Source organism: Tympanuchus pallidicinctus, unplaced genomic scaffold (genome assembly GCF_026119805.1).
Source record: "Tympanuchus pallidicinctus isolate F22 unplaced genomic scaffold, pur_lepc_1.0 scaffold5, whole genome shotgun sequence".
Taxonomy (NCBI): Eukaryota; Metazoa; Chordata; class Aves; order Galliformes; family Phasianidae; genus Tympanuchus; species Tympanuchus pallidicinctus.
The window spans coordinates 1042953-1055269 of NW_026294769.1; positions in this window are offsets into that span (position 1 = coordinate 1042953).

Below are 12317 nucleotides of genomic sequence, written 5' to 3' on the forward strand. Positions count from 1 at the left end.
CTACATGTACCAGGGAAGACTATTCCCTTCCTGCAGTCATTGCAAGTAGCAGGCAAAACAGACTGGTATCTAAGCTGGGAGGTGGATGCTAAGGTCTTATTTACCTAACAAGTAAAAAATATGACATAAAAGAATGTTTTAGATCATTAAAAAATGATTTAAAACATTCTCAGTGATTTTTTTTCTTTTTTAGTACCAAAGCTTTTATATACTGCTTTTTTCAACATCGATCAGAGAAGGCATGAAAGTCACTTGTGCTACCTGAATAGATAAAGTTCAGTCTCTATCTTAATGTTCAAATAAGCTGGTGGTGTCTAAATAAGAGGAGATGAAAATAAAATTATAATTAAAACAATGAAGAGAGAAGTCGAACAATTTAGTAAAACATCATGTAGAAATTGATTTTAGAACTGCTGAGGTTTTACTGGAAGATTTTGCCAACTACTTTTTCAGTACAGCTTTAATATAACATTCATTAGAATATTTCTACACTGAAATATACTTACTTTTCTACTTACTTACTTCTCACTTCTCTACTTACTACAACTAATTAAAGAGAAATGATGACCCTTGGAAATTACATAAATTCAAAATAAACATAGAATCACATAATAATTTGGGTTGGAAGGAATCTGAAAGATCATCAAGTTTCAAGCCCCTGTCTTGGGCAAGAGACTTCCCATTAGGTCAAGTGACACAAAATCATTTAAAAGATGCCTCAAACACATGCATTTTATAAAATCAGAGCAGATTAAAGGATGGACCATTTTTTAATCAAAGAGGTTGTTTTATTTTGCTATTTCTATACTAAAATACTTAAATATAAGTAGAAATACCGATGTTATATAGACTGAAAAAATAGAAAACACTTCTGAGTCATATCTTCAGATTATACGTACATGTAAACAACAACAATGTTGCCTAAGCTTATTCAAAATATCACCATGCCTCTTATAAGCTTACTATAACAAAATATATTCATCATATGTTTCAGGATTATTCTCCAGGGAGATAAAATTTTCAAAATAACTTTTGGCTTAAAAGACTGAAGGTGCTCAGTTTATCAAGAAATCAAGCTTTATTCAGACAGTCAGTGTCTGAAAGTTAAGACACAAAAAAAGTTGGTTTGCATAAGTTAGGAGCTATACACCTACTCAAGCTCCAAATATCACTTACTGTGCCTACATTTCTCAAGATTCTCTTGTCCTGTTTTCCCATCCATCCTGCTCTGGTGCAACACCATTCCATGACAGTTTCTCCATTTGCTGAACATCTGAGCAACAGTTGTCACAACTAAAATTCTGTGAGTCCATGTTTTTAACTGGAAAGAAAACTTTGTCATGACAATCCTGCCTGCTATTGAAGATGGCTTCATTTAGTCAGCAACTTGCTGCATTTGCTTTCATTTGTCTTTTAAAACTGTACATGATACTAACTTCAGAAATATTGGACTAAATATGTTTTTCTTCTAGAATCCAACTCAATACATGCTGCAATACATGACAAAGCTGAATATGGATTTTTATACCTTCTGTCAATTTCAGTGAAGAGTTGAATGATTCTTATATTTCCTATTTCTTTGCTACTCTCTGGGCTGTTGAGTTTTTAATGATTTATGATATACGGCAGAATTTTTATAGGTCTATCATCACATTTGGGGATTTTTTATATTTTTAGGGTATACGTTCTTTTCATAATCACAAATTGCTGCTTTTTAAAATTATTACTAAACTAATTGCCCTTATAATCTGATGTAGAAAAAATTAATGAGATAGGAAAATTAATTTTGACAATTTATTATTATTATTATTATTATTATTATATTGGATAATGTTAAATATGAAACCTTAAATATATGTTCAAGAGTTTTTTAAAGTTCTTAGATTGCTGCATAGGAGCAAATGTATCTTGAATTGTGAATGCTAATAGTTGGCAGATAATTGTGTATGTGTGTGATATAGTGGAGGGTAAATGTCCAAAACTAAGCTTCTGAACTCTCAGGAAGAAGCCTGCTCTTTGCTAGCCCCAGTGAGCATGAGTTGACTGCAAATTTTGATATCTCAAATAAACAAAAACAGTACATCCTGAATCCTCCAGCTAATAGACAAAAATGGGACAGAAGAACTAAACAGGAGACATATCACGTACCATGCTTCTGCAGACTATTTTGCTTGGAAAACTGGGGTCCAGAAGGAAAAAAAGTTCAAAAAGTAGAAATGATTTCCGAAAGAAAGAGATATTGATTCTAAATGGAGAGAAGATCCTTACAGAGGAGGTAGGTTCTGTAGATGAGAGAGAGCTGCGTGAAGGTGAATGCTGGGAGATGTAAACCCTAGTATCCAGATCAGACAGGGGTGGATTTCTTTGTCTTTCCCCACAACTGGTCCTGAAATTCTTCAAGTTCCAAATCAAAAAAAGCTGTATGTTCTTGAATTTTATTTTATTTTTTAAATCAAGATAGAAAGGTAAAGAAAATAAGATTTCATTGATTCACTGGCTTTCACTTGTATTGCTACTAGAAATCAAATGATGACTTTCCTTTCCTTTCTCCTTTCCTTTCTCCTTTCTCCTTTCTCCTTTCCTTTCTCCTTTCCTTTCTCCTTTCCTTTCTCCTTTCCTTTCTCCTTTCCTTTCTCCTTTCCTTTCTCCTTTCCTTTCTCCTTTCCTTTCTCCTTTCCTTTCTCCTTTCCTTTCTCCTTTCCTTTCTCCTTTCCTTTCTCCTTTCCTTTCTCCTTTCCTTTCTCCTTTCCTTTCTCCTTTCCTTTCTCCTTTCCTTTCTCCTTTCCTTTCTCCTTTCCTTTCCTTTCCTTTCCTTTCCTTTCCTTTCCTTTCCTTTCCTTTCCTTTCCTTTCCTTTCCTTTCCTTTCCTTTCCTTTCCTTTCCTTTCCTTTCCTTTCCTTTCCTTTCCTTTCCTTTCCTTTCCTTTCCTTTCCTTTCCTTTCCTTTCCTTTCCTTTCCTTTCCTTTCCTTTCCTTTCCTTTCCTTTCCTTTCCTTTCCTTTCCTTTCCTTTCCTTTCCTTTCCTTTCCTTTCCTTTCCTTTCCTTTCCTTTCCTTTCCTTTCCTTTCCTTTCCTTTCCTTTCCTTTCCTTTCCTTTCCTTTCCTTTCCTTTCCTTTCCTTTCCTCTCCCTCTCCCTCTCCCTCTCCCTCTCCCTCTCCCTCTCCCTCTCCCTCTCCCTCTCCCTCTCCTCTCCTCTCCTCTCCTCTCCTCTCCTCTCCTCTCCTCTCCTCTCCTCTCCTCTCCTCTCCTCTCCTCTCCTCTCCTCTCCTCTCCTCTCCTCTCCTCTCCTCTCCTCTCCTCTCCTCTCCTCTCCTCTCCTCTCCTCTCCTCTCCTCTCTTCTCCTTTGTATTTAAAACATTTTTGACTAATTTGATTTTTGTCTCCATAATGAATTGTGTGATGATTAAAAAATCATCTGTATGCAAAGAGATCTTTCTGTACAATTTGCTAAACTAGGTTTGCAGGAATTTGGAGATAAAATTTAGCCACACAAACCACTTTGCAGAAAGTAGTTGCTATAGTCATTCAGTGGCATTTCAGCTGGCTACTGGGTCTGATACAATTTCCTTAAAATGTCGCTGTGCAGAAGTGTACAGAAAATTGCATATAGTAGCTGTCAGCTGTCTCTGGTTCATGTCAAGTAGAACAGAAGTATCAGCTGAAAACAAGTTTTTCTCATTTTAAAGTGATATCTTAACACATTAGGGAGAGTGCTCTTTCAACAGAAGAAAACTAAGACACCTTAAGACTGCACAAGGCAGTCCAACCTGTTTGCTTCTTCTCAGCCTGCTTGCAAGCTAACGCTAAAGAGACTGATATCAAAGTTCTGATCAAAGTGTTCTGTCTTTCCTGGGGGAGATGTGGGATTTCAGATAACTATACCCTCTGGCTTTGATAGAGGGAGGTTCTTAAACAGGCTGCTAACACATAGGTTAATTTTACCTCCACTGAGCAATAAGATGGATGAAATAGCTTAAAAGTTATTTTCCCTTTAAGGTGGTGACAAGGGAATCATGCTGGCATGAAAAAGGAAACAGAAAAGGAAGAGAAACAACCTGGAGTGATGAGAGTAATAGCACAAAGAGAATTAGAAGTGAGAAATTTCTTGCTTCCAGAAAAGCTCAGAAAAACTGAAAAGCAGAAAGAAAATTCACAAAATAAGAATAAGAAAAAAAAAAAAAAAAGAAAAAAAAACGTTTTTTTCTTAAGTCTGGTTCACTGAAAGAATGTGAAAACTTGCTTGTGAATAATATTTATGTTAATATGCCATTTCCATAGAATATTGCAGTGGATGCAGTCTGCTCTATAGCATTCTACACTGCAATCTAGTTTAACACAAATTATATGTGTGGTATGCACACATACAATGCTCCTGGAATTCAGACTTGAAGGTAATGATTTACCACTGAGACATGGAGTCCTGAAGTGCATTCTCTCACTTGAACAATCTTTATACTTTCTATCTTCAGCTATCAATTTCACTCTAGACTGAAGAATAACTATAATGAAGTTACTCTTCTTATTTCCTTAGTAATAAGGACATTTTCAATTTTATGAAGTATCCTGCCCAAGAGTTGTCAAAGTTCGAAGATTCAGAATTGAAGCATTACTTTGATATCTGTACTTTATGTGCTTGCTAAGTGTGTCCAAGTCTCCAATTGGAGTCTGGAATTCCATGATTTCATGGAATTGTTTGCATGCACGGATTAACTGAATAATTCACAGTAGTATGGACATCTAAAGACATCTCTTCCTGCTCGAAGCAAGGTTGACTGTGAGGTTATACCAGGTTGCTTAGAGCTTTATACTGTTGAATTTCCAAGCAAAGCTTCTTGCTTGTTTGCTGTGCTGCTGTCTACAAGGTGAAAGGCTTTTTATGAATGCTTTGTTTCCCAGCATAGTGCTCTTTCACAGTGCCATATTTAATCCCAGTTTTGAAGTTAAACATTAGCTCTCTTCAGCATTGTTGCCCTGTTTGGAAGACTAGAAGGTAATGCCACCAGTTCAGCTACTTGGCTTTTGGGTAAGCATCCAATCAGAGCTCTAAGAAGGGATGCAGCTATGGGCTACACTGCTTCCCATTTTTTCAGAGTATTGAAAAAAAAACAGTTAAAACTGGCGTCATGGAGAAGATCCTCAAGTAATAAGTGAAAGAATAAGAATAAAAATACACTTTTAGAAGCATATTCTATCCTCTCTCAATGATCGAATCCAAAATATGATTGAAAGCCAGGTTATCTTTGCTGCTATTACATGATTTGAGTGGGTAGGAATTTACTGAAAGTATACTCTACTTTCTAATTATAATATACTCTATTCATATCACTTCATTTTTTTGGCCTGCTCAGAGTGAAATACACAAATATGTCCTCAATTATTACATATTCGAGATCTACTTCCACTTAAACCTATGTAAAAACACCTTACTGTAAAGAAAATTTTAGTTTATTCCTTCAGATGTTGTAATACAAAAAAAAATTGCTTCTTTATTATTTGCCTTATGGTCTCACAGTTTGAAACAAGGAGAATTAAAAAATACTTCCACATTTAACAAATAATGAAACATCATACATTGATTTTTTTCTCCAATCAAATATGTACTTTTTTACTAATTTGTGAGGACCAATCTATAATAAATTAAAATCTGCAAAACACTGGATATATTACACATGTATTTCCTGAAGAAAAAATGTGTGTTTACTGATGCTGCATAATGTGGGCACATGCAGAGAAAACTACCATAAATACATATAGCAAAATTTTAATTAAGTTATTTAGCATGTGAGTACAAAGCAGTTAAACAATGAAAACTTCGAGGAAAAAGATACTAGAATAAAAGTAGTAACAAGAAATAATGATAATAATAAAACTAAAATTTATTACAGTTATCAATTAAATTCTGTAAGATTTGATGTGTTTTTTTGTTGTGTTTCTGCTATTTTTGCTATTTCTTGCTATTTTGTTTTGTTCTGTTTTTGGTGACATTACTTGAATTGCATTGAATGAGCCTTAGAATTCAGTTTTAATAATTAATTCCAAAGGCTTGTTCCTCATTCATTCTCTTATCCTTTTTTCTGCCACTCTGTTGATGCTTGTCCTTTTTAAGACAAAAACCCAAGAAACGAAATCTCAGAGTCTAAAAGAATCAATAGCTACAAAGGATGTCCTCAGAACAATTGTATTTCCAATGTCGAAAAGAGTATGCCTGGTATATGTAAGAACTATTCAAACGTAGAATAGCCCTTTACAAATATAAATTCCCATTCAATGTATCTTAATGAGAATTTTGAAGTCTGTAAACTGAGAGTTGCTAAGGTGTTCCAACTCCTTTAGTAGTTCAGAATGTTCACCTGATAATAGATCACTGTTCTGGGGAAAATGTACTTTTAACTGTACACTCGCAGAACTGAGCCATGGTGTACAACTGTTATACCTTCCCAGAAATACAAACTCCTGACACTCTCCTCAGTTTCTTAGATTTTTCCCATACAGACCGATGTTTACCTGTTGACTTCTTTGAGACTGGTATGTCTACTGTTGCATAATGAAAGTCTGGCCTGGTTTTACTATCATCCAACATGCAATATTTAAAACTGTGTAAATTCAACTCTTTCATCAACATACTTCCTCTTGAAGGACATGCAAAGTGCTTTGCTTAATGCGGATTTGTAATAATCCTTTTAGAATATTGGTCTCTGTCTTGGTTTTCCAAAGCACATTCAGTTTTACTGTAAGTTGCTTCATTCTAAAATTAGTGTAAATACTCATGAGCAATGAACAGTCATTTTTAGGAAAATAGCCTCTATGCATTTGTACCTCTTGTTTAAAGTAAATTAGAGAGGAATCTGAAGCCAGTGGATATCTTTGTATAACATCTGTAAATTTTGTATGAGATCTGACAACTAACTAGTTGTCTAATAAAATCCAATGCTATTCTGTACTCAGTAACTGTTGGAAAAGAGCCATTATGTTCTATCATGTGAGAAATTCGTGTTCTTAAGGACATTTTCCAAGGCAGCTTTCATACAAAAGTCATTAGGCAGCAAGTCCCCAGCCATGGATTTCCATGATAGAATGCAGCAGTTCTGAAGAAGCCGTTATGGTCTACTGGGTCAATAATTTGCATTTTAAGTAGGACCTAGATATGTATTTCTCTGACAGATTGGAACTGTTATGGCTTACTGGGCCAATAATGTATTTTGTAAATACTCCCCAAATAAGCATTTACATAATTTGTATATTTAAATGTCTGTAATTGAGTATCTACACAACGGACGATAACCTCTCTTTTAGAACTAGTATGATCTATTTTTGTATTGCTGTAAAAAAGAGTTTAGAAAAGAGTGAATTATAATATTAATGAATGCTACAGCTATTAAAATTTTCAAAAATTAAATTTGTTTTCTACAAATTACTCTTTCGTTGTGCTTGCTTTAATTTACTGCACAGTAACAGTGCAGTGTGATAATTGACATTCATTCCCTGCTTTTTATTGAATGGAATGCCCATTGTTTGGTAGGCAAAGATCAAGCCAGCAGATTAAGAAAATATTTGTGACTGATAGTCCAATTCTTATGATCACCATTCAAATTCATTACCAAATATTTAAGTAAAAAGGATGATTTAAGATAGTTCTAAGAGTAAATAGCCAGCAGAAAACTTATAGTTGAGTAGATATAATCAAAATTCACATTTCTGAGAACTGACCTTCTAATCTGTGCTATTACCTAAAATACCTCAGCAGTCAAAAGAGTGAGTAAAGTGTAAAGATAGTTCGCAATACTTGCCTTAGTCTGACCCTTTAAAGAGTTTATTCCCAGGAGATATATATATATAGCTCTCTCCATTGGCTTTAGAAACAGCATGAGTGTTAGCTTAGAACGGAGATGTACCTTTCAGTTGGCTGAAGTTAGATGAGATTAATCCTCTCTTATGGAAACTCATGTCCCAGTCTGTTCGCTTTGGATCAAGAAGCAAATATTTAGGCAAAAGGCTCAGGGAATTTCAAGATTTCTTCATGCACTATATGGCATGCTACTCTTCTTCTATACTTTAGTCAAAATTCATTATTTATCATATTTTCTGCAACTTTTCTTACTGCATAGTTTGGTTTTATATTAGGAAAAAAACCACAACACATATTTAGCATTATTTTCAATTCAAAGTTTGCAAAAGTCTCAGAAATAACTTTTATTTCAAATAGTCACATTTTCCCTTCAAGCTTTTGCAAACTGTTCAGTAAAAACTGTGAACTCACATACGTTACTGGTAAGTGCCATGTGGACTTTTTGGGTTTAGTCAGTTCTGCAAAAATAAGAGATGTAATTAAAAACCATATGAAGTATAACATTCAAATTTAACAGACATTGTAAGTCAGCTAAACATTTTAGCATTAGATTGTTTGCTGATGCATGAGCAATGCTGCTTCAAAGTAAATCATACTATTAATAACGTCCATGAAAGACAAAGTCTGTTCTCCATGAAGAAGATCAAATAGAGTCTGAAGAAGTATTAAATATAGGATTAAGCAAATTTTGACTAAGATATTTATCTTGCTTAGGGTTTCTGTACAGAAGATAACTTCACCCCCAAAACTGTTTGGAAAATGAAGACACAGGGGAATGCAGAAGAGTTCAAATTTCTCATACTACCACTGAATTTTTGTGGATAGATTTTATTTCCATGTTCTTTGTTTATTTTCATGTCCTATTGCTTTCTCCGTGTCATCGAAATACACTGGGACAAATTGTTCCCACCTCTGATGACAGTGTTCCAATGAGTGAAAAGGATGACATTTCTACCACACAGAGCTGAAAAGCAATTACAGGTTCATAATCCTATATTTCTTCAATTCATATATCAAAAGCATTGCATCATTAATCTATTGTCAGTCCACAATAAGATCTATGTAATGAAAAACTGTACTGGAATCTATTGAATAAACAAAGTTCAAAGATACATTTTATATATTTTAGCTTATTTTGTTTCCAAGCTGACAGAAAGGAACCCAGCCATGTTTCACACAGCTGTCCAATTAGAACTTTCCTATAGTGATCATCAGTACTAAAATACAAAGGAGAAGTTAATGCTGAGCTTGGCAGAACTGTCATTGATAATAATATATACAGATAGCTCCATCATTCTTGAGGAGAGATGTGATTTTTTATTCCCTCAGATTTTCTATGTCAGTGTGCACTTATGTGTTTTTTGTGCTGCAGTTTTATTGACTCTTTTAAACAGCACATCTATCTGCTTGAAAAACTTGGAAAGTTAAAATTCAGATTTATAAGCACTGATGTTAAATAAAAGAAAGCCAATTGAAAATCAGCTCCCTTAGAGAAGCTGCATTTGCAGATAATGCAAAAATATAGAATACTGTGACTGCTCATATAGATTCCTATCTCAGCACCTGAGCTATGACAAAGCACTACTTTCATTCACTTCAGACAAACTGGTGAACTGTGTGTAATGTTTCGCATGTAAAATTAAAATGATGGGCTTCAAATAAAACAATAAAAAAAGGAAACTTGGCATTCTGTCAGGTTTTTTGTGAACATTTTGGATCAAAATAAAACCTAAGTTCCATCTTGCTTAGAGGAAAATAGAGGGATTCTCAGCAATCTGTCCTCTAAAGGACAGGTATATTCAATTCTGAACTTGTGCAGATAGAAGTTTTAAGCAAAGAAGATTTCCATTTCCTACAGATCAACCTCTGTCTTCCCCCTTAGACTTCTTGTACTGAAACAGTCTTCACTAGATGTTAGTTTCCCAAGGGAATGTGAAGTATTCCACTTTGGAGATAAATTGCTTTTCCCTTACTTTTTCTCAAATCAGCTAACAACTACCACTTCCACTGAATACTATTTTCTCCATTTTGAAGTAGTTGGATTTTCTGTCAAACCTTAGATGCTATAATAATGATGAAAAAGTCTTATCCCTTCATTCAAGTGAAAATCTTTTCCTCCAGTGAAACCCTCTTGTTTAAAATATACAAATGAAAGAAACACTTCTAAAATAATAATAATAATAATAAAATTCAGAAACTTGGCCAAAGTCTCTGCAACCTATAATATGAAAGGAGTAAAACATGATGTACAGCAAACAAAATTAAATCTCATGTCATCTGAATGCAGCAAGAGAGGGAGCCAAAGTATGGGGTAAATTTTCATTTCAGTAGGTAAAGAATTAACTTATAAATAATCCAAATACTCCACAGAACATTGTTCTAAAACACCGTCCAGTAGTATTCCTAATCTAACCAAAGAGAGTAGTTAAAACTCACACTAACTTGAAAGAGATCTAACTGGAAGTGACTGCCTGTTTTATTTTGCCATTGCTCTTGCAGTACAGCTCCTCTCCTCTATTTTAAAAGAGAAACAGAGAGAGAAAGAGAGAGAAAGAGAGAGAGAAGAAAGAAAGAAAAAAAAGAGAAGGAAGAGGGAAAGAAGTTTATCTAATTTTTTTTTTTTTCAGAATAATAGCACAGTATGGACAGAAAGTACCAAAAAAAAAAAAAAAAAAAAAAAAAAAAGTTATGGAATTTTAAGGAGAATCACTCACTGCCAAATTTTATCACTTTTAATGTATGGCCTGTATTGTTATGGATGAGATGCTTTAGGAAAAGTAACAATATTACTAAATACTAGTAATTCAAATAAAAGTAATAAAACTCCAGGACTAGTAAGCTTTCTAAAATATCCAAAGGAGAAGAACAATTCAATGAATTTTAACAAAAATTCAAAAAACAGGTGGAACTGAGGAATCAAACAAAGAAATGAATAACAAAAACAACACAGAAAACACACAAAAACTCAAAAAAAAAAAACCCAAAAAATTCTCCTTCAGTACCTCTCATGTACACCTTCTTACAGCTTTTCCCTGTTTCCTTTTACTGTTGTTCAGTACCCGGTGCTGTAAAATATTTTTTATTTAAGGCTGCATAATGTCATTACTTGCATATAGTTGTACCAAGCACAGTATTTTATTACTCAACAACACTTAATACTGAATTACAAAGGCTCAGCCTCTATGAAGCAGTCTCTTGAACTGTTTCATGTTGCTCATCAAAGGTTTTTAATCACTTCTAATCAGCTCTCCTTTCTTTAGTGCCTTATATATATAATGTTACATCAATCTTGGTAATTTGCATGCAGCGAGGCAAATCAATCAATCAACTAATCAATTAACAAAAAACCCAAACCAAACAAATGAATGGTGAACAACTTAAGTTGCTATGTTCCTCTTTTGCAGTGGAGTTGAGCATGGGGTCAAATGGTTTGGAATAGAAACTGATGAAAGAATTGTGAATAGAATTAATTGAATGGACAATCACCAAGATTCCTGCATATCTTATTTAAACACATTGACAGTGTAGATCTTGAAGCTGGAGTTATTCTCATTAATTGAGTTCCCGCATTCTATCCATACAGTTTGATGTATCTATACTTTCACTCCTACTATTCTCTACAGCTTTCTTAATAGGGATGCCAGTCTTTAGATATTTTTTGCCTTGCACCAACGGCTAGAATGCTTTGTAATATCACACTGTTTATCAAGTTTGTGTCTAGTCTAACTCTAGTAAAGTCAGTGATTTTACACAGGTATGGATTTTGCTTCTCGTCAGTGTCTAATGATGAAAATTACTTTAACCTATATTCTTCATTTTGATCATCCTGAGATGGAAAACTTTGCCTCGTGTCTGAACAAGTAACATTGACATCATTGCTAATAGCTGTTCTCAATGAACTTTTAAAATGTCAGTCAGCTGAGTTCTTGAGCTGTAAGTTACTCTTTCAGGACAGATAACATATTCTTTAACAGCTCATTATGGACATTAGTGTGAGCTGACTTCCCAATGTTATGTTCAAAATGTCTTTCTGTTTGCTTGGATGTATCCACAGGGGAAAGGAACAGCAAACTTAGAAACATCAATTACAGGTCTTTACTTTGACACCACACTAGCAGTTTCTTATTCTGTGGAAGTAGCTTCTCCATAATTACTAAGATAGCCTTTTCCAAAATGCAACTCAAACAATGGCAGGAAGAACTGTCATATTTACCATGTCTTAGTGATTCACATATAAACTCGAACTGCAAAGTAAAGAAAAGTTATTCAACTTCCAAGTCTGGAAATTCTTTTCAGAAACTGAAAAGTCATGTCATTTTAGGCACACTGCCTACACTATTAGAATCCTACCTGCATTTTTAGCCACATATATCCTCATGACATTTTGGAACTACTAATTTGTGGGCATATTCCTAACTCTTCAAAGCTACAGCTTCATCTCAAGTAAAATATTTGGGCTAGCTAGTCTAT